This window comes from Danio rerio, chromosome 18 (assembly GCF_052040795.2).
Source record: "Danio rerio strain M-AB ecotype USA chromosome 18, GRCz13ab, whole genome shotgun sequence".
NCBI lineage: Eukaryota > Metazoa > Chordata > Actinopteri > Cypriniformes > Danionidae > Danio > Danio rerio.
The window spans coordinates 19,235,171-19,262,500 of NC_141038.1; the positions used below are offsets into that span (position 1 = coordinate 19,235,171).

Consider the following 27,330-nt stretch of genomic DNA (forward strand, 5'->3'; position numbering starts at 1 on the left):
AAGGGGTCGCTGCTCTCAACTTGTTTTTACCTGAACTGGTACTAAACCCCCTCGTGGGTTTTGGCTCCATCAGTCCATCTGTGCTGCACTTTATGAAAACCAGCCTTTCAAGTTTCTCTTGTTGTAAAAAACGCCATAAGTGAACGCAGCAACCACAATGTTTGGCAGTGATGGACTGGTAAGCAAATGATTCAACTTCATCGAGAAGGCCTGACACAGAGGGATTCATTCTGTATGCGGAGATGTTGCTTCTGTAAGCTCACGAAAGGGTAATTCTCATTTGCGGTGTTTTCTCGGTATGGAACTTAATATACATTTCACTTTAGTTATATGAGAATTGAGAAACAATCACAAAAAACGTTCAACAACCTATTATTTCCCACCATGAGTAACTGTTAGTTTGGAATGACATGAGTAAATATCGTTTGGCCATTAACGTTAGGCCTTCCGCCTGACGAAAACTATACTAGTTTTAATTATAGAGTTTAAAAGCATTTTAATGAAAATTATTTGTCATGTTATCTACTGATAGTTTTTCCTTTTTTGTAGTTTGTTATTTAAAACCAGTACACGGAAGATGCCCAAAAACTCAAATCCAAACGGTGATTAACGGTAAAGCCGCCATTTAAAAATTTTTCAAGTCAGGTTTAAAACAAATTAAGGGTGAAATTGCATATTTGAGTAACTGTTCTTTTGAAAGTTATCGATACAAAAACATTTTACATATTTAGTTTAAATGTAATATAAGTGTGTATTTAACTTTTAAATGCAAGAGTGTAACGTTAATATTTATGTTTTTGAATGTAAGCATATTTGAATGCTTAACATGGAAACATGACAAAAACCAGTAATTCCACTACCATAAAGCCCAATTAAGCCACTAGATAGCGCTGTATACCTACATAACACTATACATTTAATTAAGCTGTTCAGTGTTTAATTTTTCTCCGTGTATGAAACCTAAAAACATCTTTGCTTTTCTATTACAGACATGCTGTTCTCAAATGAGATTTGGCTATGTTTTATTCGAATATTTCATTTGAAGAGAAGAGAAAAACTGAAATGCAGCATTTAATGCGATTTAAATACAGAACCAACCCTACAAATTGCTTTCGTCCTCCGGAACACATTGCTAGCGTAAATGTATTTCCCCTCAATAACAGTAAATATCTTTTCTCATTCAAAATGAACCGTTGGGAGATGAATCGAAGGCTTGCTGAGTGTAACTACTGTACCATGTACAATTTCATAATAACTAGAGCCTGTGTTTGTAAAGGGGTTATAGTTTGCATACATTCTCTAAATTGAATGAGATAATATTGTTTTCAGACGACGAAATGTTTGTTTGAGGACAAATGTAACCTATATAATCTTCAATTACAAACCAAATATAGAAATAAGACTATATTTCACTAAAACAAAGCATTGTAAAATAGCAAATGTGCCTCAAATTAGATTTTACACCAAGAGAATAAATGCCCACGAATAATCCAATACGTTTTAATATTACACCAATGTTTTAATATCATTTTTCAGAGCATTCCCAAACCAATGTATTCCTGTCCTCCTTCAGACCTTGGTTTCACAAAAAATAAATAAATAAACACATTAGGCAGGGTTTTGCTATAATAACCATGGTATTTGTAGTTAAACTGGTCACACGAATGGAAATTAGTACACCAAGAAAGCACAATTACTACAATAAGTCCATGGTTAATCTTCATAACGCAATGTTTTCACAGAAAAGTCCTGTATGAGATGAAACGCAGTTGTGGATGAATCAGCACAGTTATGTGTGTATCTTCTACTCTCAGCAAATGTGTGTGTCTTTAGTAGGGCATGTTTTACAGCTGTTTGTCTCTCCACTCTCTGATCACAGACACTCGACCGCAGCTGTGAAGTATCCATCACGTCTCAAAGTAATGGAGGCCTGGTTCTGCTTCATTTCACCAGCTGGGAGGTGTTGATTGGGCCTTTTTTGGGTAAGCGAGCAAAAAACGGCCCCACTAAAGCTGATAAATGCAATAGGAGACAGAAGGATTACCAGTCAAACGGAGTGAAACCAGCTTTGGGCGTAACGGATGTGCAGACAAGCCTCATTTGTGTTCCGCAACATGCCATTCAGTTACTGTTACGATTTTGCAATCACACAAATCACCTTTTTTTCCCCCACCGAGACACACACTTGCCATTCCCGCACAACTGGATATCAATCAAAATGTATCACTATGAATATTCTTGGCATTATTGTGTTAGAATTCGCAGATACCCAGGTCGTCTCTAAACGCAATGTGCTTCTTTGTTAGGACAGCACCACACTGAGCTCCTGTATGCTGCTGTGAGTGAGATCTTCATTAGAAACCTTGAGCCCTTCACCAGGATCTGTGCCAGGTACTCACTCTAACAGCCAAACATGTTGATAATTAAACCCCTGTAATCGAGAGGTGTTATCACAACAATTAACAGCAAAAATGTGAGGGTATGAGCGAGTGTCTCAGAACGTGTGGCTTTGTAAGAAGTTCCTCCCATTTTTTTTTATTTTTTATATTGACTTGAACCCAAGGCTATGACCACGTCTTGAACATCGAGGGAGGACCAATGTTTTTTTTAAATGTTAATTAAGTGTCTTGAAAAATATCCAGCAAAATATTATTTACTGTCATCATGTTTTTGATATGATTTACTTATTTTCAAACAGAAATATCATACATAAAAATGCTTTAACAAAAAAATACATTTCAACATGGTTGAAAATGAAGCGGGATAAAGCACAAGCTTATTATTTTCCCACCCCATTACCACACACTTCATTTGTCTATTACTTAAATTATTTATTCTTTTTACATAAAAATATGAGCTTTACATGAGCCATTTTTTATTATTTTGGCATCTTTGACATATTATATGTTTGATTCCATTGATTCAGACATAGTACTGCAAACAGTCATCAATTGAAATGTCATCATACCTTTCTCATTTTATACTTTTTCAATCACCTCTATTCAATTGTGTTGTTTTCAATTTAACCAAATCATTGATATTAAGTATCAATATAAAATATAAAAAAGTATGTTCTAAATACCCCACATTTTCTATCAGTTTATCTACTTTTTTCTGCGTTGTACACAAGGATCGTAAGTTAGCCAGAAGTATGTGTTAACATTATATTGAAAGATCTGTTTATATTTTCCAAAACAACTAACCACAAAGTTATGGGACCAGAAAAATATCAATCTGTAAACATTTTTATATTTTACTTTAAGGGAAATAAACAAGTGTTATGCATGTGATGAAAAAAATGTTAGCGAGTTTACAGTCTACAATATACTTTCTAGAAATTCTGTGAATTTTTTTCGTTCGCTTGCCTTTCAAAAACAACAATTTAGGCCAAACTCATTGCCAACATAATCTTTCACAAAATGACTGAGAAACTGATATTCAAGAATCATGTATAAAGCCATAAAATTGCACAAACAAACATATAAACCAAAACTTATAAAATAACTTAACAAAAAAACAAAAACTCTGCAGACATAAAACAGAAACTCTGTAAGGGGTCAAATAAAACCATATTCTTGAAACAAATCAGTTGCTAAGCCTTCTCACCCTTCATTATTTTTAAAGCCTCTACATAGATGGCAAACTGCTTTTTAAATAAAATCAGTCGAGGAGCAGTTTTCAAATTTGCATTTATAAATGAAGAATTTAGTAAAATAAGTAAACAGTTTACAGTTAAGTCATCATCTTTGTTGTTCAAATGTACTCCAAATTTCACAATGTCCCAACAAATAGAAGGAAACATTGAAATGTATTGTTTTGTCCAGTTGTCCACATGAGACCAGAAAGGATTAACCAAATTGTTACAATGACGAAACAATGATGAAATAGATTTTCAACAGTTTCAATATCACTATTGCAGAATTGGCAAACATTACAATTCACTTTAAATCATTTTCTCAAAAAGTCTTTTGCAGGGTAAATATACATAATTGTAAAATGTACTTCATATTTTGGAGGGAGAGGAAACGTCAAATATTTGTATCTAATTTTCCTAACTAAATTCTTATTAAAAGGTTGGGAAATATAATTTCTTTTAATAATTCTGTGAATTAAACTGCACATCCCAAAAAAAAACAATGCTAATTAAAAGGATAAGAGTTACCTCAGTATAGAAAAAAACGATTGATTTTATTTTATTTGACTTTTTTTGCATTTATGTGGAAAAAGCTGGATGGATGTGACAGATGTGAAATTGGCACTTGTGTGATTTTGGTAAATCAAATATAATGAAAATAAAAAGCTAAACATAAACAGACATTTTGACTATTTTTAAAGCACTGTAAAACACTTACTTACACAAAAAAAAAAAATGCAGAAACAGTTTCGATATTTTGTCGAAAACTTTGCCATTTTTATCATACCAAGGTTGACATTTGCATGGAATTGCACATATACAGTTGAAGTCAGAATTATTAGCTGTCCTGTTTATTTTTTCCTCTAATTTCTGTTTAATTGAGAGAACATTTTTCAACACATTTCTAAACACAACAGTTTTAACTAGATATTAAAGTTTGAGGACAAACTTTATGGTGGCTTGAAAAGCCGAATCTGAAAGTTTGAAGTGGTTTTAAAGTGTAAATAGAATGTTAGTATGATTTTAGCTTGAATTAACATATTACTAACATGAATTAGCATGTTAGTAGCATGATTCTTACATGAATTAGCATGTTGTTAGCATGATTCTAGCATGAATTAGCATGTTACTAGCATGATTCTAGCTTGAATTAGCATGTTGTTAGCATGATTCTAGCATGAATTAGCATTTTACTAGGCGGTTGCTAGGGTGTTTTAAGTGGTTGCTAGGTGGTTGCTAAGGTGGTGCAAGGCAGTTGCTAAGGTGGTCTGACTAGTTGCTAGGTGGTTGCTAAGGTGTTGCTAAACGGTTGCTAGGGTGTTTTGAGTGGTTGCTAGGTGGTTGCTAAGGTGGTGCTTGGCAGTTGCTAAGGTGTTCTGACTAGTTGCTAAGTGGTTACTAAGGTGTTGCAAGGTGGTCGCTAGGGTATTCTGAGTGGTTGCTAGGTGGTTGCTAAGGTGTTGCTAGGCGGTTGCTAGGGTATTCTAAGTGGTTGCTAAGGTGTTGCTAGGTGGTTGCCAAGGTGTCCTAAGTGGTTGCTAGGTGGCTGCTAGGGTATTCTGAGTGGTTGCTAAGGCGTTACTAGGTGGTTGCTAGGGTGTCCTGAGTGGTTGCTTGGTGGTTGCTAAGGTGTTGCTAGGTGGTTGCTAGGGTGTCCTGAGTGGTTGCTGGATGGTTGCTAAGGTGTTGCTAGGCGGTTGCTAGGGTGTTCTGAGTGGTTGCTAGGTGGTTGCTAAGGTGTTGCTAGGTGGTTGCTAAGGTGTCCTAAGTGGTTGCTAGGTGGTTGCTAAGGTGTTGCTAGGTGGTTGCTAAGGTGTCCTAAGTGGTTGCTAGGTGGTTGCTTAGGTGTTGCTAGGCGTTGCTAGGGTGTTCTGAGTGGTTGCTAGGTGGTTGCTAAGGTGTTGCTAGGGGGTTGCTAAGTTGTCCTAAGTGGTTGCTAGGTGGTTGCTAAGGTGTTGCTAGGCGGTTGCTAGGGTGTCCTAAGTGGTTGCTAGGTGGTTGCTAAGGTGTTGCTAGGCGGTTGCTAGGGTGTTCTGAGTGGTTGCGAGGTGGTTGCTAAGGTGTTGCTAGGTGGTTGCTAAGGTGTCCTAAGTGGTTGCTAGATGGTTGCTAGGGTATTCTGAGTGGTTGCTAAGGCGTTGCTAGGTGGTTGCTAGGGTACCCTGAGTGGTTGCTAGGTGGTTGCTAAGGTGTTGCTAGGTGGTTGCTAAGGCGTTGCTAGGCAGTTGCTAGGGTGTTCTGAGTGGTTGCTAGGTGGTTGCTAAGGTGTTGCTAGGCGGTTGCTAAGGTGTCCCAAGTGGTTGCTAGGTGGTTGCTAAGGTGTTGCTAAGTGGTTGCTAAGGTATTCTGAATAGTTGCTAAGGCGTTGCTAGGCGGTTGCTAGGGTGTCCTGAGTGGTCGCTAGGCCCTTACTAAGGCATTACTAGGCCATTGCTAGGTGGTTGCTAGGCGGTTGCTAGGGTAATTTGGGTGGTTGCTAGGCAGTTGCTAGGGTACCCTGGTTGGTTACTAGGCAAGCCTCACATACATGCTTGATAAAACATTTATACTTAGTAAGCATTTCTAGCAAGTTACAGTACTTGGCTAGTCAATATTAGCATGTAGCTAGTCACTGCTAGCATGTGTAGCATATAGGAAGTTCCGTTTGCTAGCATGAGTCAAACGAGCCAATCTCCAAGTCTCTACGATGTTCTGATGCTGAGATATAGCTGTTGATGAATGGTTGCTAGGGTATTCTGTTTTGTTGCTATGGGCGAGGTTACAGAGTGAACTTGAATGTGGTTGGTTGTCTTAGTCAAAGAACCAACCCCCATGTCTCTATGACACTGCTTTGCAAAGATATGTATCTTGGCCTATTTTAATGGAAGTCTACGGGACAGTTGCTAGGGTGCAGTATGTGGTAGTTAGGGGTGTGGCTAGAAAGTTAAAAGCTCATCAGTTATTGGCAGTTTGGTAGTCTGAGTTAAATGAGCTCAGCCATTAGTCTGTATGACAGTCTGATGCAGAGTTATGAGCTCAAAAAGTTTGATCCAATGTTAAGTCAATGAGAGTCTTTTGTAATGGAAGTCTACGGGACAGTTGCTAGGGTGCAGTATGTGGTAGTTAGGGGTGTGGCTAGAAAGTTAAAAGCTAATCATTTATTGGCAGTTTGGTAGTCTGAGTTAAATGAGCTCAGCCATTAGTCTGTATGACAGTCTGATACAGAGTTATGAGCTCACAAAGTTTGATCCCATGTTAAGTCAATGAGAGTCTTTTACAATGGAAGTCTACGGGACAGTTGCTAGGGTGCCATAAGTGGTTGCTAGGGAGTGGCTAGTAAGTCTAAAGGTCATCAGTGATTGGCTACTGAGTTGAATGAGGCCTGACTCTAGTCTGTAGGACAGACTGATGCAGAGTTATGAGCTCACAAAGGTTGACTCAATGTTAAGTCAATGGCAGTCTTTTACAATGGAAGTCTATGGGACAGTTGCTAGGGTGCCAAAAGTGGTTGCTAGGGAGTGGCTAGTAAGTTAAAAGGTCATCAGTTATTGGCTGCTGGCTAGACTGAGTTAAATGAGCCCAGTTAGAAGTCTGTAGGACAGTCTGATTCAGAGTTATGAGGTCACAAAGTTTGACCCAATGTTAAGTCAATGGGAATTTTGGGAATTTTCCGGGTCGTTTTTCGGAAAACCGAAAGTCGGATCAGTCGGAAAGGATATAGCAACCCGAGTCAGACCAGTTTGAAGGTTTGACGAAAGTTTGAAGTATGAAGCTTGAAAAGTTTAGGAGGAGATACAATTTAAAATTAGTCTCAGAAGAATAAGAAGAAGAAGAAGAACTAGATTCTTAAAGTTTGAGAACAAACTTTGAGGCTGGCTTGTGAAAGCCTGACGGTAATAGTTTATTTAGTTTAAACAGTTATAAAAAGTATGAAAAGATAGATAGATAGATAGATAGATAGATAGATAGATAGATAGATAGATAGATAGATAGATAGATAGATAGATAGATAGATTAGCATGTTATTACCATGATTTTAACGTGAAATAGCATGTTGTTAGCATGATTCTAGCATGAATTAGCATGTTACTAGCATGATTTTAGCATGAATTAGCATGTTGTTAGCATGATTTTAGCATGAATTAGCATGTTACTAGCATGATTTTAGCATGAATTAGCATGTTGTTAGCATGATTTTAACATGAATTAACATGTTGTTAGCACGATTCTAGCATGAATTAGCATGTTACTAGCATGATTCTAGCATGAAATAGCATGTTGCTAGCATGATTTTAGCATGAATTAGCACAATTCTCGCATGAATTAGCATGTTGTTAGCATGATTCTAGCATGAATTAGCATGTTGTTAGCATGATTCTAGCATGATTTAGCATGTTACTAGCAAGATTCTAGCATGAATTAGCATGCTACTAGCATGATTCTAGCATAAATTAGCATGTTGTTAGCATGCTTCTAGCATGAATTAGCATGTTACTAGCATGATTCTAGCATGAATTAGCATGTTGTTAGCATGATTCTAACATGAATTAGCATGTTACTAGCATGATTCTAGCATGAATTAGCATGTTGTTAGCATGATTCTAGCATGATTTAGCATGTTACTAGCAAGATTCTAGCATGAATTAGCATGCTACTAGCATGATTCTAGCATAAATTAGCATGTTGTTGGCATGCTTCTAGCATGAATTAGCATGTTACTAGCATGATTCTAGCATGAATTAGCATGTTGTTAGCATGATTCTAACATGAATTAGCATGTTACTAGCATGATTCTAGCATGAATTAGCATGTTGTTAGCATGATTCTAGCATGAATTAGCATGTTGTTAGCATGAATTAGCATGAATTAGCATGTTGTTAGCATGATTCTAGCATAAATTAGCATGTTGTTAGCATGTTTCTAGCATGAATTAGCATGTTACTAGCATGATTCTAGCATGAATTAGCGTGTTACTAGCATGATTTCAGCATGAATTAGCACAATTCTAGCATGAATTAGCATGTTGTTAGCATGATTCTAGCATGAATTAGCATGTTGTTAGCATGATTCTAGCATGATTTAGCATGTTACTAGCAAGATTCTAGCATAAATTAGCATGCTACTAGCATGATTCTAGCATAAATTAGCATGTTGTAAGCATGCTTCTAGCATGATTTAGCATGTTACTAGCATGATTCTAGCATGAATTAGCATGTTGTTAGCATGATTCTAACATGAATTAGCATGTTACTAGCATGATTCTAGCATGAATTAGCATGTTGTTAGCATGATTCTAGCATGATTTAGCATGTTACTAGCAAGATTCTAGCATGAATTAGCATGCTACTAGCATGATTCTAGCATGAATTAGCATGTTACTAGCATGATTCTAGCATGAATTAGCATGTTACTAGCATGATTCTAGTATGAATTAGCATGTTGTTAGCACGATGCTAGCATGAATTATTATGATACTAGCATGATTCTAGCATGAATTAGCATGTTACTAGCATGAATCTAGCATGAATTAGCATGTTGTTAGCATGATTCTAGCATGGATTAGCATGTTACTAGCATGATTTTAGCATAAATTAGCATGAATCTAGCATGAATTAGCATGTTGTTAGCATGATTCTAGCATGAATTAGCATGTGACTAGCATGATTCTAGCAAGAATTAGCATGTTGTTAGCATGATGGATAGATAGATAGATAGATAGATAGATAGATAGATAGATAGATAGATAGATAGATAGATAGATAGATAGATAGATAGATAGGTAGATAGATAGATAGGTAGATAGATAGATAGGTAGATAGATAGATAGATAGATAGATAGATAGATAGATAGATAGATAGATAGATAGATAGATAGATAGGTAGAGGTAGATAGATAAAGGTAGATAGATAGATAGATAGATAGATAGATAGATAGATAGATAGATAGATAGATAGATAGATAGATAGATAGATAGATGGTGTAAGAGCATGAGTCAAACAAGCCAACCCCCGCCTCTCTACGATGTTCTGATGCTGAGATATAGCTGGTGCCATATCGTTGCTAGGTTAGTCTGTTTTGTTGCTATGGAGTTGATTGACAGCTTAGACTGATGATGTATCAAAGCTTCTTGCCAGTATGAACAGTTAAAAACAACCCCCATGTCTCTATCACACTGCAGCATGACAATATCAGTCTGAACCTCTTTAATGGCAGTCTATGGGACAGTTGCTAGGGTGCAGTATCTGGTTGTTAGGGTGTGGCTAGAAAGTTAAAAGGCCATCAGTAATTGGCTGCTGGCTAGACTGAGTTAAATGAGCTCAGCCATTAGTCTGTAGGACAGTTTGATGCAGAGTTATGAGCTCACAAAGTTTGATCCCATGTAAAGTCAATGAGAGTATTTTGCAATGGAAGTCTATGGGACGGTTTCTAGGGTCCAAAAGTGGTTGCTAGGGCGTGGCCAGAAAGTTTAAAGGTGATCAGTCATTGGCAGTTTGATAGTCTGAGTTAAATGAGCCCAGTTAGAAGTCTGTGTGACATTCTGATGTGGAGTTATGAGGTCACAAAGTTTGATCCAATGTTACGTCTATGGGATTTTTCCGACGGTCCCGGGACGTTTTTCGGGAAACCGAAAGTCGGATCAGTCAGAAAGGATATAGCAACTCGAGTCAGAATAGTTCGGAGGTCTGACCCAAGTTTGATGGTCATAGCTTGAATGGCTTAGGAGGAGATAGAGTTTAATTTTTAGTCTCAGAAGAAGAATAATATAGAAAAATAATAATAAGTTTAATAGGATAACAGTAGTCTGGCTTGCTACACAAGCCAGCCTAACTAGATTCTTAAAGTTTGAGAACAAACTTTGAGGCTGGCTTGTGAAAGCCTGACGGTAATAGTTTATTTAGTTTAAACAGTTTTAAAAAGTATGAAAATATAGATAGATAGATAGATAGATAGATAGATAGATAGATAGATAGATAGATAGATAGATTAGCATATTATTAGCATGATTCTAGCGTGAAATAGCATGTTGTTAGCATGATTCTAGCATGAATTAGCATTTTACTAGCATGATTTTAGCATGAATTAGCATGTTGTTAGCATGTTACTAGCATGATTCTAGCATGAATTAGCATGTTGTTAGCATGATTCTAGCATGAATTAGCATGTTTTTAGAACGATTCCACTATGAATTAGCATGTTACTAGCATGATTTTAGCATGAATTAGCACGATTCTAGCATGAATTAACATGTTGTTAGCATGATTCTAGCATGAATTAGCATGTTACTAGCATGATTCTAGCATGATATAGCATGTTGTTAGCATGATTCTAGCATGAATTAGTATGTTACTAGCATGATTCTAGCATGAATTAGCATGTTGTTAGCATGATTCTAGCATGAATTAGCATGTTACTAGCATGATTTTAGCATGAATTAGCATGTTGTTAGCATGAATTAGCATTTGACTAGCATGATTCTAGCATGAATTAGCATTTGACTAGCATGATTCAAGCATGAATTAGCATGTTGTTAGCATGATTCTAGCATGAATTAGCATGATGTTAGCATGATTCTAGCATGAATTAGCATGTACCTAGTATGATTTTAACATGAATTAGCATGTTACTAGCAAGATTTTAGCATGATTTAGCACGATTCTAGCATGAATTAGCATGTTGTTAGCATGATTCTAGCATGAATTAGCATGTTACTAGCATGATTCTAGCATGAATTAGCATGTTGTTAGCATGATTCTTGCATGAATTAGTATGTTACTAGCATGATTCTAGCATGAATTAGCATGTTACTAGCATGATTCTAGCATGAATTAGCATGTTGTTAGCATGATTCTAGCATGAATTATCATGTGACTAGCTTGATTCTAGCATGAATTAGCATGTTGTTAGCATGATTCTAGCATGAATTAGCATGTTACTAGCATGACTCCAGCATGAATTAGCATGTTGTTAGCATGATTCTAACATGAATTAGCATGCTACTAGCATGAATCTAGCATGAATTAGCATGTTGTTAGCATGATTCTAACATGAATTAGCATGTTACTAGCATGATTCTAGCATGAATTAGCATGTTGTTAGCATGATTCTAGCATGAATTAGCATGTGACTAGCATGATTCTAGCATGAATTAGCATGTGACTAGCATGATTCTAGCATGAATTAGCATGTTGTTAGCATGATTCTAGCATGAATTAGCATGTTACTAGCATGACTCCAGCATGAATTAGCATGTTGTTAGCATGATTCTAACATGAATTAGCATGCTACTAGCATGAATCTAGCATGAATTAGCATGTTGTTAGCATGATTCTAACATGAATTAGCATGTTACTAGCATGATTCTAGCATGAATTGTCATGTGACTAGCATGATTCTAGCATGAATTAGCATGTGACTAGCATGATTCTAGCATGAATTAGCATGTGACTAGCATGATTCTAGCATGAATTAGCATGTAACTAGCATGATTCTAGCATGAATTAGCATGTTGTTAGCATGATGGATACATAGATAGATAGATAGAAAGAGGTAGATAGATAGATAGATAGATAGATAGATAGATAGATAGATAGATAGATAGATAGATAGATAGATAGATAGATAGATAGATAGATAGATTAAAGCAGTTTATAGATAGATAGATAGATAGATAGATAGATAGATAGATAGATAGATAGATAGATAGATAGATAGATAGATAGATAGATAGATAAATAGATAGATAGATTAAAGCAGTTTATAGATAGATAGATAGATAGATAGATAGATAGATAGATAGATAGATAGATAGATAGATAGATAGATAGATAGATAGATTAAAGCAGTTTATAGATAGATAGATAGATAGATAGATAGATAGATAGATAGATAGATAGATAGATAGATAGATAGATAGATAGATAGATAGATAGATAAATAGATAGATTAAAGCAGTTTATAGATAGATAGATAGATAGATAGATAGATAGATAGATAGATAGATAGATAGATAGATAGATAGATAGATAGATAGATAGATAGATAGATAAATAGATAGATTAAAGCAGTTTATAGATAGATAGATAGATAGATAGATAGATAGATAGATAGATAGATAGATAGATAGATAGATAGATAGATAGATAGATAGATAGATAAATAGATAGATTAAAGCAGTTTATAGATAGATAGATAGATAGATAGATAGATAGATAGATAGATAGATAGATAGATAGATAGATAGATAGATAGATAGATAGATAGATAGATTAAAGCAGTTTATAGATAGATAGATAGATAGATAGATAGATAGATAGATAGATAGATAGATAGATAGATAGATAGATAGATAGATATAGATTAAAGCAGTTTATAGATAGATAGATAGATAGATAGATAGATAGATAGATAGATAGATAGATAGATAGATAGATAGATAGATAGATAGATAGATATAGATTAAAGCAGTTTATAGATAGATAGATAGATAGATAGATAGATAGATAGATAGATAGATAGATAGATAGATAGATAGATAGATAGATAGATATATAGATAGATAGATAGATAGATAGATAGATAGATTAAAGCAGTTTATAGATAGATAGATAGATAGATAGATAGATAGATAGATAGATAGATAGATAGATAGATAGATATATAGATAGATAGATAGATAGATAGATAGATAGATAGATAGATAGATAGATAGATTAAAGTAGTTTATAGATAGATAGATAGATAGATAGATAGATAGATAGATAGATAGATAGATAGATAGATAGATAGATAGATAGATAGATAGATAGATAGATAGATAGATAGATAAAAGCAGTTTGAAAAAGGATAGATAGATAGTTTTGAGGTCACAAAGTTAGATCTATTGTTAAGTCAATGACAGTCTTTTGCAATAAAAGTCTATGGGACTGTTGTTGCTAGGGTGCAGTATCTGGTAGTTAGGGTGTGGCTAGAAAGTTAAAAGCTCTTCAGTTATTGGCAGTTTGGTAGTCTAAGTTAAATGAGCTCAGCCATTAGTCTGGTGGACAGTCTGATTGAGAGTTATGAGCTCACAAAGTTTGATCCCATGTTAAGTCAATGAGAGTCTTTTGAATGGAAGTCTATGGGACAGTTTCTAAGGTCCAAAAGTGGTTGCTAGGGCGTGGCCAGAAAGTTAAAATCTCATCAGTTATTGGCAGTTAGGTAGTCTGAGTTAAATGAGCCCAGTTAGAAGTCTGTGTGACAGTCTGATGCAGAGTTATGAGGTCACAAAGTTTGGTCCAATGTTAAGTCTATGGGATTTTTCCGACGGTCCCGGGACGTTTTTCGGAAAATCGAATATCGGATCAGTCGGAAAAGATATGGCATACCGAGTCAGAATAGTTTGGAGGTCTGGTGTGAGTTTGGTGGTCATAGCTCGAAAGCTCTAGGAGGAGATAGATTTTGAATTTTAGTCTCAGAAGAAGAAGAAGAATAATATATAAAAAAAATAATAAGTTTAAATAGGATTTCAGTAGTCTGGCTTGTTTCTCAAGCCAGCCTAATAACTAGATTCTTAAAGTTTGAGAACAAACTTTGAGGCTGGCTTGTGAAAGCCTGATGGTAATAGTTTATTTAGTTTAAACAGTTTTAAAAAGTATGAAAAGATAGATAGATAGATAGATAGATAGATAGATAGATAGATAGATAGATAGATAGATTAGCATGTTATTAGCATGATTTTAACGTGAAATAGCATGTTGTTAGCATGATTCTAGCATGAATTAGCATGTTACTAGCATGATTTTAGCATGAATTAGCATGTTGTTAGCATGATTTTAGCATAAATTAGCATGTTACTAGCATGATTCTAGCATGAATTAGCATGTTGTTCGCATGAATCTAGCATGAATTAGCATGTTGTTAGCACGATTCTAGCATGAATTAGCATGTTACTAGCATGATTCTAGCATGATTTAGCATGTACCTAGCATGATTTTAACATGAATTAGCATGTTACTAGCATGATTTTAGCATGAATTAGCATGTTGTTAGCATAATTCTAGCATGAATTAGCACGTTGTTAGCATGATTCTAGCATGAATTAGCATGTTACTAGCATGATTCTAGCATGAATTAGCATGTTACTAGCATGATTCTAGCATGAATTAGCATGTTGTTCGCATGATTCTAGCATGAATTAGCATGTTGTTAGCACGATTCTAGCATGAATTAGCATGTTACTAGCATGATTCTAGCATGATTTAGCATGTACCTAGCATGATTTTAACATGAATTAGCATGTTACTAGCATGATTTTAGCATGTTGTTAGCATAATTCTAGCATGAATTAGCACGTTGTTAGCATGATTCTAGCATGAATTAGCATGTTACTAGCATGATTCTAGCATGAATTAGCATGTTACTAGCATGATTCTAGCATGATTTAGCATGTTGTTAGCATGCTTTTAGCATGAATTAGCATGTTACTAGCATGATTCTAGCATGAATTAGCATGTTGTTAGCATGATTTTAGCATGAATTAGCATGTTACTAGCATGATTTTAGCAATAATTAGCATGTTGTTAGCATGATTTTAACATGAATTAGCATGTTGTTAGCACGATTCTAGCATGAATTAGCATGTTACTAGCATGATTCTAGCATGAATTAGCACAATTCTAGCATGAATTAGCATGTTGTTAGCATGATTCTAGCATGAATTAGCATGTTGTTAGCATGATTTAGCATGTTACTAGCAAGATTCTAGCATGAATTAGCATGCTACTAGCATGATTCTAGCATAAATTAGCATGTTGTTAGCATGCTTCTAGCATGAATTAGCATGTTACTAGCATGATTCTAGCATGAATTAGCATGTTGTTAGCATGATTCTAACATGAATTAGCATGTTACTAGCATGATTTAGCATGTTGTTAGCATGATTCTAGCATGAATTAGCATTTCACTAGCATGATTCTAGCATGAATTAGCATGTTGTTAGCAGGATTCTAGCATGAACTAGCATGTTGTTAGCATGATTCTAGCATGAATTAGCATGTTGTTAGCATGATTCTAACATGAATTAGCATGTTACTAGCATGATTCTAGCATGAATTAGCATGTTGTTAGCATGATTCTAGCATGAATTAGCATGTTACTAGCATGATTCTAGCATGAATTAGCATGTTGTTAGCACGATGCTAGCATGAATTAGCATGATACTAGCATGATTCTAGCATGAATTAGCATGTTACTAGCATGAATCTAGCATGAATTAGCATGTTGTTAGCATGATTCTAGCATGGATTAGCATGTTACTAGCATGATTTTAGCATAAATTAGCATGATTCTAGCATGAATTAGCATGTTGTTAGCATGATTCTAGCATGAATTAGCATGATACTAGCATGATTCTAGCATGAATTAGCATGTTACTAGCATGAATCTAGCATGAATTAGCATGTTGTTAGCATGATTCTAGCATGGATTAGCATGTTACTAGCATGATTTTAGCATAAATTAGCATGATTCTAGCATGAATTAGCATGTGACTAGCATGATTCTAGCATGAATTAGCATGTGACTAGCATGATTCTAGCATGAATTAGCATGTAACTAGCATGATTCTAGCATGAATTAGCATGTTGTTAGCATGATGGATAGATAGATAGATAGATAGATAGATAGATAGATAGATAGATAGAGGTAGATAGATAGATAGATAGATAGATAGATAGATAGATAGATAGATAGATAGATAGATAGGTAGAGGTAGATAGATAGATAGATAGATAGATAGATAGATAGATAGATAGGTAGAGGTAGATAGATAGATAGATAGATAGATAGATAGATAGATAGATAGATAGATAGATAGATAGATAGATAGGTAAAGGTAGATAGATAGATAGATAGATAGATAGATAGATAGATAGATAGATAGATAGATAGATGGTGTAAGAGCATGAGTCAAACAAGCCAACCCCCGCCTCTCTACGATGTTCTGATGCTGAGATATAGCTGGTGCCATATCGTTGCTAGGTTAGTCTGTTTTGTTGCTATGGAGTTGATTGACAGCTTAGACTGATGATGTATCAAAGCTTCTTGCCAGTATGAACAGTTAAACACAACCCCCATGTCTCTATCACACTGCAGCATGACAATATCAGTCTGAACCTCTTTAATTGCAGTCTATGGGACAGTTGCTAGGGTGCAGTATCTGGTTGTTAGGGCGTGGCTAGAAAGTTAAAAGGCCATCGGCGATTGGCTGCTGGCTAGACTGAGTTAAATGAGCTCAGCCATTAGTCTGTAGGACAGTCAGATGCAAAGTTATGAGCTCACAAAGTTTGATCCAATGTAAAGTCAATGAGAGTCTTTTGCAATGGAAGTCTATGGGACGGTTTCTAGGGTCCAAAAGTGGTTGCTAGGGCGTGGCCAGAAAGTTTAAAGGTGATCAGTCATTGGCAGTTTGATAGTCTGAGTTAAATGAGCCCAGTTAGAAGTCTGTGTGACATTCTGATGCGGAGTTATGAGGTCACAAAGTTTGATCCAATGTTACGTCTATGGGATTTTTCCGACGGTCCCGGGACGTTTTTCGGAAAGCCGAAAGTCGGATCAGTCGGAAAAGATATAGCAACTCGAGTCAGAATAGTTCGGAGGTCTGACCCGAGTTTGATGGTCATAGCTTGAATGGCCTAGGACGAGATAGAGTTTAATTTTTAGTCTCAGAAGAAGAATAATAATATTAATAACTAGATTCTTAAAGTTTGAGAACAAACTTTGAGGCTGGCTTGTGAAAGCCTGACGGTAATAGTTTATTTAGTTTAAACAGTTTTAAAAAGTATGAAAAGATAGATAGATAGATAGATAGATAGATAGATAGATAGATAGATAGATAGATAGATAGATAGATAGATAGATTAGCATGTTATTACCATGATTTTAACGTGAAATAGCATGTTGTTAGCATGATTCTAGCATGAATTAGCATGTTACTAGCATGATTTTAGCATGAATTAGCATGTTGTTAGCATGATTTTAACATGAATTAGCATGTTACTAGCATGATTTTAGCATTAATTAGCATGTTGTTAGCATGATTTTAACATGAATTAGCATGTTGTTAGCACGATTCTAGCATGAATTAGCATGTTACTAGCATGATTCTAGAATGAATTAGCATGTTACTAGCATGATTTTAGCATGATTTAGCACAATTCTAGCGTGAATTAGCATGTTGTTAGCATGATTCTAGCATGAATTAGCATGTTGTTAGCATGATTCTAGCATGATTTAGCATGTTACTAGCAAGATTCTAGCATGAATTAGCATGCTACTAGCATGATTCTAGCATAAATTAGCATGTTGTTAGCATGCTTCTAGCATGAATTAGCATGTTACTAGCATGATTCTAGCATGAATTAGCATGTTGTTAGCATGATTCTAACATGAATTAGCATGTTACTAGCATGATTCTAGCATGAATTAGCATGTTGTTAGCATGATTCTAGCATGAATTAGCATTTCACTAGCATGATTTTAGCATGAATTAGCATGTTGTTAGCATGATTCTAGCATGAATTAGCATGTTGTTAGCAAGATTCTAGCATGAATTAGCATGTTACTAGCATGATTCTAGCATGAATTAGCATGTTGTTAGCATGATTCTAGCATGAATTAGCATGTTACTAGCATGATTCTAGCATGAATTAGTATGTTGTTAGCTTGATTCTAGCATGAATTAGCATGTTACTAGCATGATTCTAGCATGAATTAGCATGTTGTTAGCACGACGCTAGCATGAATTAGCATGATACTACCATGATTCTAGCATGAATTAGCATGTTACTAGCATGAATCTAGCATGAATTAGCATGTTGTTAGCATGATTCTAGCATGGATTAGCATGTTACTAGCATGATTTTAGCATAAATTAGCATGATTCTAGCATGAATTAGCATGTTGTTAGCATGATTCTAGCATGAATTAGCATGATTCTAGCATGAATTAGCATGTGACTAGCATGATTCTAGCATGAATAAGCATGTGACTAGCATGATTCTAGCATGAATTAGCATGTTACTAGCATGAATCTAGCATGAATTAGCATGTTGTTAGCATGATTCTAGCATGGATTAGCATGTTACTAGCATGATTTTAGCATAAATTAGCATGATTCTAGCATGAATTAGCATGTTGTTAGCATGATTCTAGCATGAATTAGCATGTGACTAGCATGATTCTAGCATGAATTAGCATGTGACTAGCATGATTCTAGCATGAATTAGCATGTAACTAGCATGATTCTAGCATGAATTAGCATGTTGTTAGCATGATGGATAGATAGATAGATAGATAGATAGATAGATAGATAGATAGATAGATAGGTAGAGGTAGATAGATAGATAGATAGATAGATAGATAGATAGATAGATAGATAGATAGATAGATAGATAAAGGTAGATAGATAGATAGATAGATAGATAGATAGATAGATAGATAGATAGATAGATAGGTAGAGGTAGATAGATAGATAGATTGATTGTGTAAGAGCATGAGTCAAACAAGCCAACCCCCGCCTCTCTACGATGTTCTGATGCTGAGATATAGCTGCTGTTATATCGTTGCTAGGTTAGTCTGTTTTGTTGCTATGGAGTTGATTGACAGCTTAGACTGATGATGTATCAAAGCTTCTTGCCAGTATGAACAGTTAAAAACAACCCCCATGTCTCTATCACACTGCAGCATGACAATATCAGTCTGAACTTCTTTAATGGCAGTCTATGGGACAGTTGCTAGGGTGCAGTATCTGGTTGTTAGGGTGTGGCTGGAAGGTTAAAAGGCCATCAGTGATTGGCTGCTGGCTAGACTGAGTTAAATGAGCTCAATCATTAGTCTGTAGGACAGTCTGATGCAGAGTTATGAGCTCACAAAGTTTGATCCCATGTAAAGTCAATGAGAGTCTTTTGCAATGGAAGTCTATGGGACGGTTTCTAGGGTCCAAAAGTGGTTGCTAGGGCGTGGCCAGAAAGTTTAAAGGTGATCAGTCATTGGCAGTTTGACAGTCTGAGTTAAATGAGCCCAGTTAGAAGTCTGTGTGACATTCTGATGCGGAGTTATTAGGTCACAAAGTTTGATCCAATGTTACGTCTATGGGATTTTTCCGATGGTCCCGGGACGTTTTTCGGGAAACCGAAAGTCGGATCAGTCGGAAAGGATATAGCAACTCGAGTCAGAATAGTTCGGAGGTCTGACCCGAGTTTGATGGTCATAGCTTGAAAGGCCTAGGACGAGATAGAGTTTAATTTTTAGTCTCAGAAGAAGAATAATAAATATAATAATAAGTTTAATAGGATAACAGTAGTCTGGCTTGCTACACAAGCCAGCCTAATAACTAGATTCTTAAAGTTTGAGAACAAACTTTGAGGCTGGCTTGTGAAAGCCTGACGGTAATAGTTTATTTAGTTTAAACAGTTTTAAAAAGTATGAAAAGATAGATAGATAGATAGATTAGCATGTTATTAGCATGATTCTAGCGTGAAATAGCATGTTGTTAGCATGATTCTAGCATGAATTAGCATTTTACTAGCATCATTTTAGCATGAATTAGCATGTTGTTAACATGAATTAGCATGTTACTAGTATGATTTTAGCATGAATTAGCATGTTGTTAGCATGATTCTAGCATGAATTAGCATGTTTTAGCACGATTCCATTATGAATTAGCATGTTACTAGCATGATTTTAGCATGAATTAGCACGATTCTAGCATGAATTAACATGTTGTTAGCATGATTCTAGCATGAATTAGCATGTTGTTAGCATGATTCTAGCATGAATTAGTATGTTACTAGCATGATTCTAGCATGAATTAGCATGTTACTAGCATGATTCTAGCATGAATTAGCATGTTGTTAGCATGGTTCTAGCATGAATTAGCATTTGACTAGCATGATTCTAGCATGAATTAGCATGTGACTAGCATGATTCTAGCATGAATTAGCATGTTGTTAGCATGATTCTAGCATGAATTAGCATGTTGTTAGCATGATTCTAGCATGAATTAGCATGTACCTAGCATGATTTTAACATGAATTAGCACGATTCTAGCATGAATTAGCATGTTGTTAGCATGATTCTAGCATGAATTAGCATGTTGTTAGCATGATTCTAGCATGAATTAGCATTTGACTAGCATGATTCTAGCATGAATTAGCATGTGACTAGCATGATTCTAGCATGAATTAGCATGTTGTTAGCATTATTCTAGCATGAATTAGTATGTTACTAACATGATTCTAGCATGAATTAGCATGTTACTAGCATGATTCTAGCATGAATTAGCATGTTGTTAGCATGATTCTAGCATGAATTAGCATTTGACTAGCATGATTCTAGCATGAATTAGCATGTGACTAGCATGATTCTAGCATGAATTAGCATGTTGTTAACATGATTCTAGCATGAATTAGCATGTTACTAGCATGATTCTAGCATGAATTAGCATGTTGTTAGCATGATTCGAACATGAATTAGCATGCTACTAGCATGATTCTAGCATGAATTAGCATGTTGTTAGCATGATTCTAACATGAATTAGCATGTTACTAGCATGATTCTAGCATGAATTAGCATGTTGTTAGCATGAATTGGCATGTGACTAGCATGATTCTAGCATGAATTAGCATGTTGTTAGCATGATTCTAGCATGAATTAGCATGTGACTAGCATGATTCTAGTATGAATTACCATGTGACTAGCATGATTCTAGCATGAATTAGCATGTAACTAGCATGTTTCTAGCATGAATTAGCATGTTGTTAGCATGATGGATAGATAGATAGATAGATAGATAGATAGATAGATAGATAGATAGATAGATAGATAGATAGGTAGGTAGGTAGGTAGGTAGGTAGGTAGGTAGGTAGGTAGGTAGGTAGGTAGGTAGATAGATAGATAGATAGATAGATAGATAGATAGATAGATAGATAGATAGATAGATGGTGTGCGAGCATGAGTCAAACAAGCCAACCCCCGCCTCTCTACGATGTTCTGATGCTGAGATATAGCTGCTGTTATATCGTTGCTAGGTTAGTCTGTTTTGTTGCTATGGAGTTGATTGACAGCTTAGACTGATGATGTATCAAAGCTTCTTGCCAGTATGAACAGTTAAAAACAACCCCCATGTCTCTATCACACTGCAGCATGACAATATCAGTCTGAACCTCTTTAATGGCAGTCTATGGGACAGTTGCTAGGGTGCAGTATCTGGTTGTTAGGGTGTGGCTAGAAAGTTAAAAGGACATCAGTGATTGGCTGCTGGCTAGACTGAGTTAAATGAGCTCAATCATTAGTCTGTAGGACAGTCTGATGCAGAGTTATGAGCTCACAAAGTTTGATCCCATGCAAAGTCAATGAGAGTATTTTGCAATGGAAGTCTATGGGACGGTTTCTAGGGTCCAAAAGTGGTTGCTAGGGCGTGGCCAGAAAGTTTAAAGGTGGTCAGTCATTGGCAGTTTGATAGTCTGAGTTAAATGAGCCCAGTTAGAAGTCTGTGTGACATTCTGATGCGGAGTTATGAGGTCAAAAAGTTTGATCCAATGTTACGTCTATGGGATTTTTCCGACGGTCCCGGGACGTTTTTCGGAAAACCGAAAGCCGGATCAGTCGGAAAAGATATAGCAACTCGAGTCAGAATAGGTCAGAGGTCTGACCCGAGTTTGATGGTCATAGCTTGAAAGGCCTAGGACGAGATACAGTTTAATTTTTAGTCTCAGAAGAAGAATAATAACTAGACAGTAAAGTTCGTCGAGACAAACTTTGAGGCTGGCTTGACAAAGCCTGTTGGTAATAGTTTGTTTAGTTTAAAAACAGTTTGAAAAAGTATAAGTAGCATGTTATTAGCATGATTCTAGCATGCATTAGCATGTTTCTAGCATGGATTAGCATGGATTAGCATGTTATTAGCATGAGTGTAGTACAAATTAGCATTTTATTAGCATGATTCTAGTATAAATTAGCATGTTTGAAAAAGTTTTTTCAAAGTTTGAAAAAGTATAAGTAGCATGTTATTAGCATGATTCTAGCATGCATTAGCATGTTTCTAGCATGGATTAGCATGGATTAGCATGTTATTAGCATGAGTGTAGTACAAATTAGCATTTTATTAGCATGATTTTAGTATAAATTAGCATGTTTGAAAAAGTTTTTTCAAAGTTTGAAAAAGTATAAGTAGCATGTTATTAGCATGATTCTAGCATGCATTAGCATGATTCTAGCATGGATTAGCATGTTATTAGCATGAGTGTAGTATAAATTAGCATTTTATTAGCATGATTCTAGTATAAATTAGCATGTTATTAGCATGCTTCTAGCATGAATTAGCATGTTACTAGCATGATTCTAGAATAAATTAGCATGTCACTAGCATGATTCTAATATGAATTAGCATACTGCTAGCATGATTCTAGTATGAATTAGCAGGTTATTAGCATGATTTTAGCATGATTCTAGTATGAATTAGCATGTTACTAGAATGATTCTAGCATGAATTAGCATGTTACTCGCATGATTCTAGCATGAATTAGCATGTTATTAGCATGATTATAGTATGAATTAGCATGTTACTAGCATGATTCTAGCGTGAATTAGCATGTTATTAGCATGATTCTGGCATGCATTAGCATGTTACTAGCATGATTCTAGTATGGATTAGCATGTTATTAGCATGATTCTAGTATGAATTAGCATGTTACTAGCATGATTCTAGTATGAATTAGCATGTCACATAGCATGCTTAGGTGGTTGCTAGGGTATTCTGAGTGGTTGCTAAGTCGTTGCTAGGCAGTTGCTAGGGTGTCCTGAGTGGTTGCTAGGTGGTTGCTAAGATGTTGCTAGGCGGTTGCTAGGCTGTTGCTAGGTGGTTGCTATGGTGTTCTGAGTGGTTGCTAGGTGGTTGCTAAGGCGTTGCTAGGCGGTTGCTAGGGTGTTCTGAGTGGTTGCTAAGATGTTGCTAGGTGGTTGCTAGGGTGTTCTGAGTGGTTGCTAAGGTGTTGCTAGGCGGTTGCTAGGGTGTTCTAAGTGGTTGCTAGGTTGTTGCTAAGGTGTTGCTAGGTGGTTGCTAGGGTGTTCTGAGTGGTTGCTAGGTGGTTGCTAAGGTGTTGCTAGGTGGTTGCTAAGGAGTCCTAAGTGGTTGCTAAGCGGTTGCTAAGGTGTTGCTAGGTGGTTGCTAGGGTATTCTGAGTGGTTGCTAAGGCGTTGCTAGGCGGTTGCTAGGGTGTCCTGAGTGGTTGCTAGGTGGTTGCTAAGGTGTTGCTAGGTGGTTGCTAGGGTGTCCTGAGTGGTTGCTTGGTGGTTGCTAAGGCGTTGCTAGGCGGTTGCTAGGGTGTTCTGACTGGTTGCTAGGTGGTTGCTAAGGTGTTGCTAGGCGGTTGCTAAGGTGTCCCAAGTGGTTGCTTGGTGGTTGCTAAGGTGTTGCTAGGTGGTTGCTAAGGTATTCTGAGTGGTTGCTAAGGCGTTGCTAGGCGGTTGCTAGGGTGTCCTGAGTGGTCACTAGGCCCTTATTAAGGCATTACTAGGCCGTTGCTAGGTGGTTGCTAGGCGATTGCTAGGGTAATTTGGATGGTTGCTAGGCAGTTGCTAGGGTACCCTGGTTGGTTACTAGGCAAGCCTCACATACATGCCTGATAAAACATTTATACTTAGTAAGCATTTCTAGCAAGTTACAGTACTTGGCTAGTCAATATTAGCATGTAGCTAATCACTGCTAGCATGTGTAGCATTTAGGAAGTTCCGTTTGCTAGCATGAGTCAAACGAGCCAATCTCCAAGTCTCTACGATGTTCTGATGCTGAGATATAGCTGTTGATGAATGGTTGCTAGGGTACTCTGTTTTGTTGCTATGGGCGAGGTTACAGAGTGCACTTGATTGTGGTTTGCTGTCTAAGTCAAATGAACCAACCCCCATGTCTCTATGACACTGCTATGCAAAGATATGCATCTTGGCCTATTTTAATGGAAGTCTATGGAATCAATTTGGGGGCGTGGCTTGTGAGCTTCATTATCATATTGAGATGCTCATTGGTTGTCTGAGTCAGATGAGCCATCCCCCAAGTCAATAGGACACTGCTAAGCAAAGGTATGCATGTAGGCCAGTTATTAACATGAGTTAGTATGAATGAGTTGAATGAATGAGTTAGTATTATTAGTATGAATTAGCATGTTACTAGCATGATTCTTGTACAAATTAGCATGTCATTAGCATGTTTCCAGTATGAGTTAGCATGTCATTAGCATGATTAGCATATGAGTAGCATGTTGCTAGCATGATTGGCATGTCATTAGCATGTTAGAATTATAAGCATTTGAAAGCACAGCTAATTACAGTCTATAGGACAGTTGCTAGGGTGCAGTATGTGGTAGTTAGGGGTGTGGCTAGAAAGTTAAAAGGCCATCAGTGATTGGCTGCTGGCAAGACTGAGTTAAATGAGCTTAGCCATTAGTCTGTATGACAGTCTGATGCAGAGTTATGAGCTCACAAAGTTTGATCCCATGTTAAGTCAATGAGAGTCTTTTGTAATGGAAGTCTACGGGACAGTTGCTAGGGTGCAGTATGTGGTAGTTAGGGGTGTGGCTAGAAAGTTAAAAGCTCACCAGTTATTGGCAGTTTGGTAGTCGTAGTTAAATGAGCTCAGCCATTAGTCTGTAGGACAGTCTGATCCAGAGTTATTGGCTCACAAAGTTTGATCCCATGTTAAGTCAATGAGAGTCTTTTGAATGGAAGTCTATGGGACAGTTTCTAGGGTCCAAAAGTGGTTGCTAGGGCGTGGCTAGAAAGTTTAAAGGTGATCAGTCATTGGCAGTTTGATAGTCTGAGTTAAATGAGCCCAGTTAGAGTTCTGTGCGACAGTCTGACGCAGAGTTACGAGGTCACAAAGTTTGGTCCAATGTTAAGTCTATGGGATTTTTCCGACAGTCCCGGGACGTTTTTCGGAAAACCGAAAGTTGGATCAGTCTGAGGAGATATGGCATACCGAGTCAGACCAGTTTGGAGGTCTGGTGTGAGTTTGGTGGTAATAGCTTGAAAGTTCAAGGAGTAGATAGAGTTTGAATTTTAGTCTCAGAAGAAGAATAATAATAAAATTAATAATAATAATAAGTTTAAATAGTAGAACAGTAGTCTGGCTTTGACAAGCCAGCCTAATAATATTAAGTTTAATAGGATAACAGTAGTCTGGCTTGCTACACAAGCCAGCCTAATAAGTTTAATAGGATAACAGTAGTCTGGCTTGCTACACAAGCCAGCCTAATAAGTTTAATAGGATAACAGTAGTCTGGCTTGCTACACAAGCCAGCCTAACTAGATTCTTAAAGTTTGAGAACAAACTTTGAGGCTGGCTTGTGAAAGCCTGACGGTAATAGTTTATTTAGTTTAAACAGTTTTAAAAAGTATGAAAAGATAGATAGATAGATAGATAGATAGATAGATAGATAGATAGATAGATAGATAGATAGATAGATAGATAGATAGATAGATAGATTAGCATGTTATTAGCATGATTTTAACGTGAAAAAGCATGTTGTTAGCATGATTCTAGCATGAATTAGCATGTTGTTAGCATGATTTTAGTATGAATTAGCATGTTGTTAGCATGAATTAGCATGTTGTTAGCATGATTCTAGCATGTATTAGCATGTTGTTAGCACGATTCTAGCATGAATTAGCATGTTACTAGCATGATTCTAGCATGAATTAGCATGTACCTAGCATGATTTTAACATGAATTAGCATGTTACTAACATGATTTTAGCATGAATTAACACGATTATAGCATGAATTAGCATGTTGTTAGCATGATTCTAGCATGAATTAGCATGTTCTTAGCATGATTCTAGCATGAATTAGCATGTTACTAGCATGATTCTAGCCAGAATTAGCATGTTCCTAGCATGATTCTAGCATGAATTAGCATGTTACTAGCATGATTCTAGGATGAATTAGCATGTTGTTAGCATGATTCTAACATGAATTAGCATGTACCTAGCATGATTTAACATGAATTAGCATGTTACTAGCATGATTTTAGCATGAATTAACACGATTCTAGCATGAATTAGCATGTTGTTAGCATGATTCTAGCATGAATTAGCATGTTGTTAGCATGATTCTAGCATGAATTAGCATGTTATTAGCATGATTTTAGCATGAATTAACACGATTCTAGCATGAATTAGCATGTTGTTAGCATGATTCTAACAAGAATTAGCATGTTACTAGCATGATTCTAGCATGAATTAGCATGTTGTTAGCATGATTCTAGCATGAATTAGCATGTGACTAGCATGATTCTAGCATGAATTAGCATGTGACTAGCATGATTCTAGCATGAATTAGCATGTTGTTAGCATGATTCTAACATGAATTAGCATGTTACTAGCATGATTCTAGCATGAATTAGCATGTTGTTAGCATGATTCTAGTATGAATTAGCATGTGACTAGCATGATTCTAGCATAAATTAGCATGTGACTAGCATGATTCTAGCTTGAATTAGCATGTAACTAGCATGATTCTAGCATGAATTATAATAGATAGATAGATCGATAGATAGGTAGAGGTAGATAGATAGATAGATAGATAGATAGATAGATAGATAGATAGATAGATAGATAGATAGATAGATAGAGGTAGATAGATAGATAGATAGATAGATAGATAGACAGATAGATAGATAGATGTAGAT

General features: G+C 36.3%; 1 protein-coding gene and 1 long non-coding RNA gene across 41 annotated transcripts in view; one reads left to right on the forward strand and one right to left on the reverse strand.

Annotated features, from left to right (window-relative positions):
- The first annotated feature begins 163 nt into the window (after nucleotides 1-163).
- The window catches only part of znf423 (zinc finger protein 423), a 266,334-nt gene continuing 239,167 nt past the window's right edge, over nucleotides 164-27,330 (forward strand). For 6 of the 40 annotated variants that reach the window (XM_087292379.1, XM_087292392.1, XM_087292390.1 and 3 more), the window contains exons 1-4: nucleotides 164-269; nucleotides 1,743-1,793; nucleotides 1,880-1,982; nucleotides 2,307-2,391. The gene's annotated coding sequence lies outside the window, so the exon portion shown is untranslated. The remainder of the gene's footprint in view (nucleotides 270-1,742; nucleotides 1,794-1,879; nucleotides 1,983-2,306; nucleotides 2,392-27,330) is intronic. The other 34 variants (XM_087292382.1, XM_087292395.1, XM_087292388.1 and 31 more) reach the window with 7 other exon arrangements.
- LOC101885646 (uncharacterized) overlaps nucleotides 4,485-27,330 on the reverse strand; it is a 50,783-nt gene continuing 27,937 nt past the window's right edge. The window contains exon 3 of the long non-coding RNA XR_015514891.1: nucleotides 4,485-4,557. This is a non-coding gene — a long non-coding RNA (uncharacterized LOC101885646). The remainder of the gene's footprint in view (nucleotides 4,558-27,330) is intronic.